Source organism: Rhinolophus ferrumequinum, chromosome 19 (genome assembly GCF_004115265.2).
Source record: "Rhinolophus ferrumequinum isolate MPI-CBG mRhiFer1 chromosome 19, mRhiFer1_v1.p, whole genome shotgun sequence".
In the NCBI taxonomy this organism is placed as follows: Eukaryota; Metazoa; Chordata; class Mammalia; order Chiroptera; family Rhinolophidae; genus Rhinolophus; species Rhinolophus ferrumequinum.
Genome location: NC_046302.1, coordinates 37513230 through 37528329, shown reverse-complemented (window position 1 = coordinate 37528329; position 15100 = coordinate 37513230). Strand labels below are relative to the sequence as shown.

The window sequence follows — 15100 nt, the reverse complement described above, 5'->3', positions numbered from 1 at the left end:
GTCTCAGGATTTCCATAAGAAAGTGGGGCAGGTAGAGAGGGTGGGCATTATCCACCTGATTTGACAGATGAGGGCATCGTAATCTAAAGGATCTAAATGACCTTGTGTCAGCACAACAGTCAGCAGGAGGTCTGGGTCTGGGGGCTGCTTTCTACATGGCGATCCAGATCCACTATAGTTCACTGCTACTGGCAGTTGGACTCAGCCAACGCAGAGTCAAATATGGTCTCCAAAGACTTTATACTGCAAACCTGAGGCTACCGGAAACAGTTCTTTTTTTGCTATCAGTAGAAAAGGTAAAGTCACTAAAGAATCAGTCATTAAATTTAGCCGGGAAGAGGATAAAGAGTAGAATGGAGGTCAAAGAAAACCCTAGAAGTGGATTCCTGTCTGTCACTCCGCTCACTAAGGTTGGTGATGCTGACCAGTGATGTCCCCAAATGTGCCAAAGTGGAGAAAAATTGTCCCCTTTTCCTCCTTCCTGGGGCTTCACTCATGTTCCTTGGAGCAATTTCCAGGAACCCTGTACGCTACGGCCTCTGTAAAATGATGTCACCAACACTACTTGCCCTTCTTCCCACTCTCCGACCCAGGTGCAATTAGACTGACTAACTAACCTTGAACAAGATAAAACAAACTGAGGCCAGTGGTATAAAAAGGAACAATACTCAAAGGCATCCCTAACTCATCTGAACAAAGACTGGGTGAGACTAAATCTGCTCAATGATTCCATTTCTTCCAATAAGATCTCATTTTACATTTGGTGTAGCAGTATCATTTCGAGTTCAAAGACCTGGATTTGAGAGCCAAGTGGCGACTCTGACTGGGCTATAATATAGTCACTTAGCCTTCACGAGGCTCAGTTCTCTCACCTATGAAATGGGTGTGATAATAGTGAGTCTCCTTTCCACTTTATAAGGGTGTCATGAGAGTCAAATACCTAAATGTAAAGCGCTATAGGGAAAAGGTGTTATGATTTTATCATTGGTGGTAGCGCTAATTATCATCATTGTAGCCTAATAATAACAACGATATTATAAGAATCAGAGCTTGCGGTACTGCTGGTAAGGCATTTCTGAGATTATTCATCATATGTGGATACTTGTGGAGAAGTCACTCATGTGTTGAGATAATGTGTATTGTGAGTATTTCTTTGGGTATACCAACCCTAAGAGGTAGAGTCTATTCTGGTTATTTTACTCAATAAGAAACTAAGGGGGGGGGGCGGGGCGGAGAAAGGTGTTTGAAGGTTGGTATCTTGAAATTCCAGTGGATTTTGTGGATTCTCAGCATTGGCAGGCACACCTAGCACTTCCAGGATAGAACAGCACTGAGCCTTTAAAGCCTTGTTATCAGTGGCTTGTTGCCTTAACCACGAGAAGGTTAATATTAGAAGTGTCTTCAAACAGGACAGAATGATTCATTACTCAGAGTCACTGATAAGTCCATTAATTCTTGCTCTTTGATCGATGTCTAAATGCCCACTAAGAATTTCCTCAGCAAGAACTTTCTAACACTATGATTTTTCTTTACTAAGCCCATGATGTGTTTTCCGCCAGCACAGAGTGGTGTTGTTGGGGAAGTGACTGCCAGACAGGGACTAACGCAAGGCCTCTTTCATCAAGGCAAAGCCCATGTTACCAGTTCTCTCCAATGGGATGTGAAGTGTGCCGACGGTAGGCCATGGTGGAGAGGAAGTGGGTGTGCCATCTTCACTTTCTCTTTCCTTGTCAACCAAGGGGATGCAGAAAATTTCAGCATAAAACTCAGAGGCCCTATAAGATGGCGAAGCCACAGATAGGAGGCACCTAGACTTCTGAATCACCATTTGGACAAACACCCATTTGGGCCTCATCTGAGAGAAAAGTGATCTACTGTTAATATACTGGCAGCTAGCAGTAAACATGTTTAGGTATTAGATCATAGAGTCCAGAGATATAGGTACAGGCTTTAACTAAATGTTTCAGTTGCTTTGGTTGTTACATAGCTGATAGTCAAAGATTAAGAAAGTATGTTAGTCATGTCCTAGAAACCTGCCTGTAAAGCAAGTTCCAGAAAAAAAGTTTTAAAAGTACATTTTGCTTGAAGATAACAGAAAAATGTAGCTAGTTAAACACAAAATAATGAGAGCTTAAACAATAACAAAGGTCACTAGATGTTTAGTTTCTGCCTTTTGCTTTAAAGATGACATCACTGACGCACAAGTATGAGATATTTTGCAGAATCTTGGTTCCTCAACCTGGTTAGATCACCCCACCATACTGACGAAAACACCAGATAAGATGATGTCGGGAAGTGAATTAATCAAACTAAAGAAAACCACCGAAACTTATACCAGAACTAACCCTTGACACCTAACCCTTGACCCTGAATCTCTGTCTTTAAAAACCCTTGATTGAAAATCATCTGGGAGTTCAGATTTTGAGTGTTAGCTTGCTGTTCTCCTGTCTTGGTGCCCTGCCAAAAAAATACCTTTAATTTCTCCACTGCAAAACTTGGTGTTTAGTGTTTGGCTCTGCTGAACATGAAGTGGGTGGACACTTTTTGGTTTGGTAACATTAAACCATCAAGATTGGAGTGTCATCTCTTACACGAGCTATTGCACTATAGATGTCAATGGAAAGAGACCACCAGTATTTCAGACCTGGTTCCAATCCCCTGCCATTTTGGAAACCATTGAATATGGTTTCTAATCCCTTCTCTCATTCTAATTCCCCGCCATCTTGAAAACCCCACGAATACCAGCTCATCCATCCTAAGCAGCTTCCGTCGTGTTCTTTATTGGCCAGAGCAGCTGTCTGCTTGTCAAACAACCAAATATCTATGTTTGGCAAAACAGTAGTTTTCATCAGTAAGTGACCTTAAGATAACATTTACATTGCTGGAGAAGTTATTTCATCCCTGAACCAGCGACATCCCAATTCAGACCCTCCTGGTGGCATGCGGCAGGAAAGCTAATGAAGTATGGGGATTATTAATGACTTTATCTTCTCACTCTCCAGCCCCTCTCCTTTTTCAAACTTTCAAATATATTCAGCAGTCTCAGATCTGTTCATCTATTTTCGACAAATAAATAGAACCTATCTATCCCTTTGGAATTTTGCAGAGAAGTTGGCCACGTGATCGTGCTAGCTTGTGGTCTGCAAACAACCAGAATTGAGCTGGGAAGACACTGGCTCAACGGGAAAAATATTATCATGGGACCCAGTTCTCTCAGGTCAATCATAGTTCCCATGTGGTCCTAGCAATCTCTGAAGGAAAAATAATGTTAGTTTTCTGTGGTAGCATTTTTGGTGATAATAGTTGTTTTAGAAGACACAAACATAGTGACCAGTTCTAGAACTTACTTACGATTTCCTTGGTCACAGTGGGATCGAGGGATTCTATAAAAGGTGTTGTGAACTTCTATTTAGTTGACTTCAAGTAGTAAGCAAGAAGTAGTCCTGTAAAGATAGACAATGGAGGTCAGAAATAATAAATCTAAAAGGTTTAATTTGCTTTTTTAAATTGAATAACATTTACTTTTTTAAAAAACGGTAAACAATACATGTTCATTTTAGAGAAAATAGAAAATACAGATTAGGAAGTAAGACATGAAACTCAACTGTCATTCTACCATCCAGGTATAACCACGGTTAACCCATGTAATCCTTACAGATTGTTTCATGAATATTTATGTATATATGGATGTATATTTTTCTACTGTTTTTAGTTAACAAAACTGGGATCACACTGCACATACTTTTTGTGACCTGCTTTTCTTTCATTGAATAAGATGTTATGAATATCTTTTGTCAAACTTCAACTGTGTGGTAGGTGGCTTCTAAGATGGTTCCCAGTGATCCCTGCCTTCTCGTGTCCTGATCATTGTGTAATTCACTCTCCTGGAATGTGGGCTGGACCCCTGACTTCTAACCAATAGTATATGGCAAGGGTGATGAGCTGTCAGTCTCGAGACTGGGTTACAAAAAGAGCCTGGCGGCTCTCTCGCTCAACCTGTTCTGCCCTCTGACTTGCTTTCTGTGATGAAGTCAACTGCTTTGCTATGAGGTACCCTACAGAAAGGAGGGCAGTGGAACTGAGGCAAGAAACTGAGGGAGGTCTCCAACCAATAGTCCCAGGAGGACTGAATCCCACCAACAACCACTTACATGAGCCTGAAAGCAAATCCTCTCCAAGATAAGCCTTGAGATGATTCAACCAACTTGACTATAGCCTATGAGAGGCCCTGAGTCTGAGGTCCAAGCTCAGCCACGCCCACAGACTCCTGACTCTGAGATAACATGTTTGTTGTTTTAAGATGCTAAGCTTTGGGGTAACGTAGCCATAGATAACCACACAGTTTTTAATAGCTGTTTATCATTCCAATGTAGGGTTGTACCACAATTTACTCCATCTGCTATAGCTGTACATTTTGGTGTTTCATTTTATTTGTTTTGCTGTTATAAACAAGGCTGCCATGAATGCTATTGTAGCTAAATCTTGGTACACATCCTTCATTCTTTCCTAAGCATAAATTCCTTGAAATGGAATAGCTGGATTTCAAAGGGTTTGCATCTTTGAAGGCTTTTGAGATGCCATTTCCCAGTTGCTTTCTGGTAGGATTGTACACATTCGCAACCCTGCTGACTGTAGTTTCCAGTGGCTACTGGCCCACACAAAAGGGTCTGTGTTTCTGAAACATATTTTTGGTTAATTTCAACTACTCTGTCTTGAGCTGTGTCTCCATGCAAACCAGTTACAAACAAAACCAAATACAAATACGAAAACCCAAGAATGAAGACTAAGGTTGAATGTTCAAAACTACTAGATAATTTGATGCTGAACAGTTTATTCAAAGCACTGTTGTTTTGAAATCAGTGAGATGACTTCAGCCACACTCAACTTGCTATTATCTTTATTGAGCACTGAACTTCTGAAAATATGATAATGCTCATATCCCCAAGGACTTTGAAAAGGGAAACGATACTGGTTAAAGTCAAAATAACAACAGGCTCTTTGGAAAATCTTAGCTTATTTCAGTCACAAAGAATTGTCAATAGATTCAACTTTTTAAATTACCAACATGGACGGACTGAATTCAATAGATATATTTTTGGGGAAGCATTTTGCATATATAGATACGACCAGCATTTCCAAATTGCAGCTTCACTGTTGGGGAAAAATAAATATTTTAATGAATGCTATATATTTTAACAGGCTCTGAACCCTGTAGTTGGTTTAAACTAAGGGTACAATTTCAAGCATCTAAATAAGTAAATAAATGAGGAAGAAAATCCATGTTAATTGCAGTAATTTGCGGTACTTTCAAATTCTTAATTAAGAAATAAAATAGGATTCATTATCCATGCCCACTGTAGATGGCATACATAGATCACCATTATGGCCAGATACAAGACCCGAAGTTATTGCCATAAATGAAATAACAGAGGGAAATCGCTGGTGCAATATTGGCTGAAATGTGCAGACACAAAGAGGGAGGAAAGGGGGCCCGACAAAATGCCTATCCTCCATAAATGCTTGTCTTTTTTACCTGGAGATTGTATTATCACAGAATATCTCCCCTGAGCCTGGAGTCCAGCCCCCAATCTCTGGGATAAGTTTTTCCCTCAAGCCTCACGCAAATTTCTCTGAGCCTGTCTGGCCACCCTGGTAGTGTCAACTTTTTCCCAATCACCTGCTCTAGGTCATTTGTGTGCCTGGACTTCAGATCCCTGTCTCCCTCATTCCCTTGGTGAGTCCTAATCTTCTTCTACAAAGGTAGGAAGAAGAAAAGAACATTTGTTATAACCAGGAGCATTCTGACTCACGCTACCGGTATTTTGAAAATTAAGCTAAATGAGGGAAAGCATATAATTTATAAATAAGTTATAAATAAGTTAAATGAGGGAAAGCATATAATTTATCATATAAAAATCACTTTTGACTGGGACAGATGCCTAATCGGACAGGGCACTAGACATAAATTGGGACTGTTTCAGACAGACCAGGAGGCTTGGTGCCCCCACTGAAATCCCATCCAGGTCCCCAGGGCAGGGCTGGGCGGAAGACATAGGTGTTTAGGCAGGTAAGCAAGAGTTCTGCTTTGGTAATGTGGGCTATAGGGGTCGTACTGATGGATGTCTGGAAGAAAGCATTGGTACTCCTGGCTGTGGGCAGAGATGGCTGGTCGTCGTGCTTATGTTAGGAATACTAACATGGGCTGTAGGGTGTCTCTCAGGCCCTCTCTTTCCTGCGGTCCTGTCCATCTTAGTCTTGCAGGCTGCCATGGACACTCATGGGCAGTCAGCACGTCTGTGGATTCCATGTCTATTGACACGGGCGGTGTGGGCAAGTAATTGCAGTTAGCTCAGCAGTGAGAAGTGTACAGAGCATGAGCAACTTGGAGGAGTCTGAGAGACTCGAGACAAAGGACAAAAATCGTGGAAATCATCCACTGACGAGCTCTAAAAGGAATGAGGCATTTTGTCTGGGATTAGACACTGAAGTGTTTTGAGTGAGTAGGACAGTTTTTGGTTTTACCTGCAGACCTAAGGAAAATCAAAATTAATACAAATACTTTTCAAGGGCCTATCATGCTCCACATGGAAGCCATAAGAATAGTCTGGGTCATACTTCTTGTTCTAAGGGACTTCAGAAGTACATTCCTTGACTCAAAGGCTCCTCTCTTTTGAAAGGGAAACCAGAAAGAAATTTGGACTCAGTATCTCTACTGACGAGCCAGCTGAACTTTTCTTGCATCACAGCCACCCTGAAGACCCCCAGGAAATTCACAAGGGCTGAAAAGAGTAGCCATAGCTTGTGGCGTTCCAATTCTCAAAGAACCCTTCCTCCTGGCTGCATCTGGACGGAGTCCTGGCCATTGAGGGACCTGGGGACCCGTTGCTATGGGGAATGTGAGCAATGATCTCTATTCCTTAGCCAAACAGAATGATTTCGTTCTGCCTTTAGTTTTCTGAAGATTTGTGGTAAAGAAAATACAGAGCTTTTCCGATTTCAGAAGTAAGCCAAGGAGAAACAAATTCAAAATGCATCCATAAAAACTGAAGCTAGACACCAGACTAGAAAGAAAGCCCCACTCCCCGCCCCCACCATATAAGGTGTTTCTGTAGTATTACCTGCTTCATGTGTACTAGGTGCTCTGACCTGGCTGAGATAGTGAGTGACAGTAGGGTATGCTAGGAAACTATAATGAAAGATGGGAGAACAGTGAGTAGGAGATCTCTGAAACATGAGAAACAGCCTGGGAAATATGCCTTGCTACGCTGTTTCAAGGAGGAACCAGGAGAATTAGTTGCTGAAGTTCTTTTGAAGAGAGGCCTTAAATGCAGCTATGTCTCAATTATTACATTTGAGAATTGTTCGTTCTTTTATTTATGCATTTTATTTAACAAGTATTTATTGAGCATCTTCTTTTTCCCAGATATAGTATTAAGTGCTGGAGATACATAGGAAGCAAGACAGGGGTTTACAGCCTTCTAAAAGGAACTTCTACTTTTAAGACAGCAGTGTTAAGACAACCCTGCTCACTTCTTTCTGAATTCATTCCAAAATAACAAGAGAAATGAAAAGCAGAGATGCAAACATCATGTTTGTTGAGGAAAGGCTGCCGAATGCAAAGAAGCTCTAATCAGAGGCAGGTAGATATTAAAAAAAGATATCTGTTGCCACATACCTCAAACAAATCTGCAGAGTATAGAGTTCACCAAAGAAGGCAGAACCAATGCCATCTTTCAGGGAAGAACTGGTCTACAGTGAATGGATTGTCTGCGTGGACTCTGCCTGGCTTCACTAGAAGCAGAGGAGGTGGTATAAACAAGAAAACACCTAGGCATGTCATCTCTGCAGTAAGTAGTCTATTGAGGAGGCAGATTGGGGAAGATAGCTACAACACTAATCAGTCTTGCAACCGCCTACCTCTTCTTTCTTCTGGGGGAGAAGACAAGGCTAAATCAATATGTACACACATGCATGTATGTCCTAAGATGCATCTCTGTAAATGAAAGAGATTCTCCGCTGGATGGAATCATGTCCCCAACCCCGTAAATGTTTTGCAAAAAAGCTGGTTAAGGACAAGCTTATCTCAGTCAAATATGAGTCAGAATAAAAAAAGAAACCATCAGAAGAGCTCTGCAAAGATGCTGCAAGAAAAGAAGGTAATGATTAGAGAAAACAAATTGACAAAGAACATGTAACCAGATTGTGTTGCCATAGAGCTAAAGGAAACTGCCAAGCAAATGCGCATAGACAAACAACAACAACAACAGAACCTTAATGAAAAAGATCACTTATACAAAATAAGAGCTCAAGGAAGACAACTGAAAGAGATGAAAAGAAAAAAGCTAGCAGAGCTCCCAAGAGAAGTGGGGGAGAAACACAACGTCATCACAAAAATTAGGGAGCCATCAGAGGCAACAAAAAGGTAAACAGACATTGCTCAAAATCAAACAGCGGGCGTAAGAACAGGATTGATAAAATGAGCAAAACAAAATGAAAATCAGCATTTAGAAATTATTAGAAGAAGAATAGGATAGCTATAGAAGATGAAATAGGCCATATAAACCTATTGCATATGCATAAATAGACCGGGCAGTACTTGATGAAGAGTATTGGAAAAAATAGAACAGAAAATGTATTTGGAAAAATATAATTACAAAACATTTTTCAGAAATAAGATATTTAAATCTACATTTAAAGAAACCAAACCAAACCAAACCAAAACCAAAACATAAATGGTCTCAGAATAAGTTGATACAGAACTATCAGTCCAAAAGGTAGAGAAAGACTCTTTTACTATCCAAACAAAAACACAAAACAGATAATACAAAACCAAGCCAAACCAAAGTTTCTCTTCTAAGGAGGAGAAGAGAATTTTTCCTCCTTAGAGGAGAAACTTTGGTTGGCTTCAGAGTTTTCTGCAGCACCATGTCATGCTAAAAATTTCATTAAGAATTAAACAGAAAACATTTTAAAAATGTTATACTCAAACATTTGTTCAAGTACAAATGCTGTGCTAAACATCTAATAACTCAGAAGTTACACAGCAAACCAGGATCTTGTCTGGACTAAACTAGAGGCTGAACTTTAACCAACAAGTAGAGAGCAGAGAAAGTGTGGCAGAAATTTTTTTTAACAATTTGTTTTCGGATTAAGAAAAAAAACCAAAACTTGTTGCAATTATGGTTAGAGGAAATAATGTAAATTGTAATGAACTATAATAACATGAAAAACACTGAAACTAACCAAATTTGGAAGGTGAGGGGAGAGAGAAAATGACAGGTAGCCGAGAGTCAAAAGTTACCACTTAGGGCTAACGCACCAAGTAATAGCGAAAAAATGTATATTAAAAATTATCAAGTTAAGATTAGCAGAATTATTATCATCGTATCACTACCATCACCATCAACTAAAATTGGGTAAAATAAGAAAATGAGAGGTGGGAGAAGAAGTGTGTCAATTTTATCATCTTGCAGAGCTGACAGTCAACAGATACTAAGGATTAAGTATACTATATTTCATATTATGAAGGTAACCACTTAAGGAATGAAAAATGTTAAAGTTTTCTAAACTATCACTATGAACCCACACATATGCCAAATTAACAAAACAAAGAAATCCTAGCCCATAAAGTGAAATCAAAGCAGAAAGCATATGATAAGACCAAATCTGATAAGCATATCTGTCATATTAAAAATATAAAAGTAAAAATGTATTAGTCAAAAGAAATAGATTTTCAGTTTAAATTCTAAAGCAGAAAAACCAGTGCTATGTACAGGAGGCCCAAAACAAAATGACTGGAAAGTTGAAAATGAAACAGATGGGCAAAGACCTAATCAGCAAAAGCAAACAAAACAAAAATAAAAGCGAAAACTTGAATATCACACACGTAACAGACAAGGTTGAATTCAGGGCACAAAACAGTAAATGATGCGAAGATGGGAACTTGATTGCAAACTACAACGATGCTCTAAATATGAGCGTTTATGCACCAAAAAATATAGCAGTAACATTTATTAAGCTAAAAGGCAGTACGTACAAAAATAAAGGCAGAGACGTCGGAATGGTAAGAGACTAACGCAATTTCCTCAGTTCAAAGTAATCAGAGAATGCTTTCAGAGTCATATTATACTTCATTTTGGGATTATCAATATGTTTCAACTCTCTCTATTTGCATAAACAGCTACATGAAAATCTGACAGTGTCTCTTCCTTGCTATAAAACCTTCTATAGCTTCCTATTCCTGCTGCATAAAGTTCAAGTTCCTGGGTGACCTGGCCCCTGCCTAGTTCTCCAGCCTTCTCCCCCTCTACATGTGTTCAGAGACATCCGCACCACTGGGGGTGGGGTGGGATGGTGGTGTCTCTTCTTCACACCTTCTTGCCTTTGTCTTGTCTAATGCTGTTTCTTCTCTCTGGATGTTCTTTACTCCCTCTGACAGCAGGTGGACGTAACCTTTAAGACGTCAGGAACATGCCACTTTTCTCGGAAGCCTCCTTTTCCTCTAACGCCATCAGTCACAGGACCCAGTTAGTACATGCTTACACCTCCCTGTCGCTAAGCCAGTTCTTTATTCCATATCATCCCTCACTCCCCACATGAAATTAGATACTAAGTCCTGCCATCTCTTCTCCTAGTATTTTTAAATCCCTCTGCAACCACCTGACTGTCTTCCCCTGCATTCGTGAGCTCATCAAAAGAAAACTGAGTGTTTTGCCACCAGCCTCATCTTCTCCTGTTGACTCAGCATCCAGTGTCTGCAAGCCACCTTCCCAAAGCACCACTTGGCCAAGCCAGCTCCTTTGCTCCAAGGTCTCTGGTGGGCTCCCTTTCCTTTGTGATCAATCCCTTCACCTAATGTTAAGACTTTTTGTAAGTGGACATAATGCCCTTTCCAAAATAATCGTCTCTCACTCCCATCTTACACTGTTCTATCCACACCCTCCCACCACGTCATACACACATGCTTCGCTATGGCCTCCGGACCTGTACTCAATTACGTTCCTCATGTTCTCTCTCTCCCCTTTTCTCTGCTTCCCTAGCCCAATCCTGCTGCAAGAGCAACAGCAGGAGCACCCCTCCCTGGTCCACCCGCCCATGGAGCTGTACTCTGAGCTCTTTTAACTTTTATTATCAACATCCCAGCCTTGTTTTTATCACAATTCATGCACTTATTGGTGCATGCTTACCTCATTTGATAGACAGTAAGCCTTAGGGATGCTACCTTGTGTTTCTTCTACATTATCCTTGGCACCTCGCAAGGGACTGAGAATATAGTAGGTGCTCAGCAATCATATATGCTTTTCAAAAAACATAGAGTCTTTTGCTTCCATTCATGTCACTGAGCAGGATGCCAGCTCACCTGAGTCCTAAGCCTTAAGTGGTCTCTTTCACTGCCTCCTGCCTTCCAGCGTTATAGTGACCCAATTTCTGTCATTTTCTAATTATTCACCTAACCTAATTAATCACAATAGTGTTGCTTAATGTTTTAAAAACTGTCTTTCTATTCATAATCTCAGTGGACTCTCACATGCTACTGTGTTGTGTACAAGGAGGAATGGTCAGCTCATTTTACAAATGGGGAAACAAAGTCAGTGCATCACTGGTTTAAAGGAGGCCAGACCCCCAGCTTCTGGTTCTCGTCCAATATTCTTTACATCAGAGCGAGCTCTGTCTCTTCTCTAAGTTTTTAGAACTTCTCTCAGGAAGTAAGAATGTGTGTTTTTAAAACATTGATTTCTGTTAAAATTTCTCTTTATTTTGCTTTTGATTTTCCCCTTCCTAGTGAAGACGCTGCCCTCTCCCCTGATGGTAAGCATTCTTTTTCTTTCCTGAATGATGGCCCCACTTGGTCTCCCTTCCGTTCTCTTCGCTTGAGTTTCCACTTAGCTCTGCCACCCCCTGGAGAACCATTCTGGCTTAATGCCTCCTGCATCCTTTCAAATTGTTCTTGTTCCTCGCTAGGGATTTCCTGCAGGGCTGGGCTTCTCAGCTAATGAAGAGCCTCTAGCTGAAGGCACTGTTCCTGACCAAGTTTCCCAATCCTGCTGGGAGGTGGGGGTGGTGGCTGGCAGAGGAAGTGGCGGTCCTGCTTTGATACTCTGGGATCCCAGACAGGAGGAGACTCTGCCAATGCTACTCTGGTGAGTTCTGGGACTTGCTGGTACCTGGTTTTGTTTTTAAATGACCCCCACTTGCCCCACACCCCTAAAGATACCACTGTATCTTTAAAATAATCTACTTTACCTTCCTCTTAGGAGAGCTCCATCATACTACCTTTTTCTTTGTCTAAAATGTTCAATGGTATCATTTTATATTATTTGTGGGGGTGGAGTGGGGAGAGTAATATCTATGCCCCAGGCATAATTGAGTAGGAGTGACCTTTTATTATGCATTTTGGAGAAATGCTGGGGGCACCACTCAGCATAATTGTCCATTAAGTAAAGTGGGTTTTAAGTTGTCACAATCCTAGTTTCAGATATCTATTATTTTCGTTCTCCCTCTGCTCCTCCTAGCCATAAACTGGAACAGGTAACCCACCCGGGGTACATCACAGAAATTATATATATGTATATAGTTACAAGAAGTGGAGTACAGCATTAGGAAAAGAGACAGTGGAAATGTAATGGCTGTGTGCGATGTCAGAGGGATAGTGGATGGGGGAGGGGGTTGTCACTGTGTGAGGGATGTAAGTGATAAATGTCTAACTATTACATTGTTTTGTGCACCTGAAACTAATAAAAAAAAGGTTAAAAAAAAAAAAAAAGAAACTCATTTCCTTGGCTATCAGATTGGCCTGAAGGGTGGGCATATGACCCAAGCTAGGCCAGCCAGAGTCCTTCCCTAGAGGTTGCAAAGAGGAGCTGGACAGAGGAGGCCAACTTTCCCGTGTGGCTATTGAACTGTCAGGATATGACACTGTGGGGGCCGATGGCAAATCCTCAAAACAGCCAATTTAAGGAAATGACATAACATCCAGAGAAACATAAATGAAGACTGAGGGATGGATGGCATTAAAACCCCCAGTTCTAGTTATTCATAAGGCCAGGTCCTATCCCTGGTTTTTCAGGAGTTTGGCTGCATGAACCCATAAATCACATTTCACTGCTTAAGCCAGTTTAATTTGTTAATTGCAACCAAGAGGTTCTGGCTAATAATATGACCCTTTGGTCTGTGACTTCTCCCATCACAGGTGCCAGACGCCCTGGTGCTGTCCCTTGGCTGCCTAGCAACACTGAGCGCTCCTAGGGGGTTGATTCCTGCTTGCTTGTGAACTCTAAAAGTCCCGACCCTTCGGATACTGTCTCATCATTGGTAGGTAAGGCATAAAATGCAAGCGTCCCTGCGAGAATTATAGCTCCACGAGGCAGGGAACTCTGCCTGCTTTGTTCACTGACGCGCCCATCTGTCCGGCCAGGGCCAGGCACACAGTGAGTGCACGATAAATATTGACTGAATAAAAGAATCAGTGAATGGTGGCCATTCATTCATTCACAGGGCCATGCGAGGGCTGAGACGTCTTTTGCTCAGACCTCTTCAGTCACTGCCCACTGCATCCTGAATTTAACCCTCTCCGTCTCACCTCAACCTACTTATCTAGCTCTGTCCCTTATTACTCCCTACCTGTTCAAAGAGCTTTCTAATGGGAAGTAGGAGATAAGTTAACCTGACTGTGGCCTACTTGTATTTCTGCAGCCTCTGTGCCTTTGCTTGGGCCGTTCCATCCATCTGAAAGTCACCTTCTCTCTGCACTTCACAATCTCACATTTTGAACTCATGCCTCAGATGGAACTCACGCTATGTGGTTGGCCGGTCCCTCCCATTGAGAAAGAGTGGCACGCTCTCATGGACCCTCATGGCAAACCTCAGCCTTCACCTTCAGCCACCGTATTGACAAGAGCTGCAGACGCACACGCCTTCTCTCCCCCAGTAGACTCCAGCCTCCTTGGGTGCAGTGCTCCTGTCTCTCTGTGCCTTGGTCCCTCGTCTTTTCCATCTGCCCCACTCTTCTCCGCCACCTACTACCACACTTTCCCGCCAACTAGGTCCTAGCACAGTCTCACATGAAATGGCTGTCTGATGACTATTATCATACATGACTGAATCTGTACACATCGGTATAAGATGGTAAACTCTGGCCCACCTGGGAAAAGCCCACGGAATCAGGCTGCATGGCTTCTCTGCAAAGGCGGCTCATAAAACTGCAGGCTTCATCGGGGTATGGCTGATAAAATACACGGCTTATGCAAAGTGCTTAGCCCAACGCTTGGCACGAAATCAGGTGCTTAATAGATGTGGGTGGTGGATGTTATTGATAGGTCACAGGTACCTACAAAGCCAAGAGGACATTACTTTTTTTTTCTATTTCCCGTCCAGTGAAGCCTCAGATATTTACAGCCTGACAATTACCGCTGTTTCATACCTAGCATCTACCCTCTTCAAGGGCCCTTGCTCTATGACCTCCTCCCACCGCAGCCCTCCAAGCAGCTGGTGGAGTCTACCCCGTACCACAGCTGCCCCGTCTCCTGGGCCAGAGGAGGAGGGAAGGGACGAAAAGGTCAGCCCCACCATGAACTTGCCTCCCATTCACCGCCCTGCCCGGGACTGGACAGGTGGGACAAAACCAGGATGTAAAGCGAGCCTGGCTGCTTTGAGGAAACACCCTTTGCACCAGAGCTGTCAACAATGAACCTCCATGAGGAAATGGAGCTGGTTTGGGTGCTTTTTTCTATTCTCCCTTCTGCACATACATGCAGTTGACTCTGGAGGTGCTGCTTCTCTTACTGAACCCCTAAATAGCTCCAGAGGCTTACAATGGGCCAAAGCTCTAAGACAGAGAGAGTGTTCTCTTCCTCTCCTTTTGTTTCCACATTTCTCTCTCTGTCTCTGGCTTACCTCCCTCTGTCTCATTCTACGTATCTGTTTTTTTTTTTTCTCTCTCTTTAGCTGATAGCTCTGTGATCCCCATCTCTTTCTTTACTGTCATTTCTCTGGCGATCCCTTCATTGTCTGTTTCTGTCCGTTGCTCTCATTCTGACTCTCCCTTCTCTACTCCTGCCTTCTTTCTTCTCCCTACCTCCTTATGCCTTTGGCTCCCCAGCAT

The 15100-nt window shown here is 42.1% G+C and overlaps 1 protein-coding gene across 3 annotated transcripts in view; it reads right to left on the bottom strand.

The window, feature by feature from the left end:
* SLC14A2 (solute carrier family 14 member 2) overlaps window positions 1-15100 on the bottom strand; it is a 413346-nt gene that overhangs the window by 175034 nt on the left and 223212 nt on the right. For 2 of the 3 annotated variants that reach the window (XR_004421075.1, XM_033087768.1), the window contains exon 2: window positions 3348-3443. The gene's annotated coding sequence lies outside the window, so the exon portion shown is untranslated. The remainder of the gene's footprint in view (window positions 1-3347; window positions 3444-15100) is intronic. The other variant, XM_033087769.1, reaches the window with a different exon arrangement.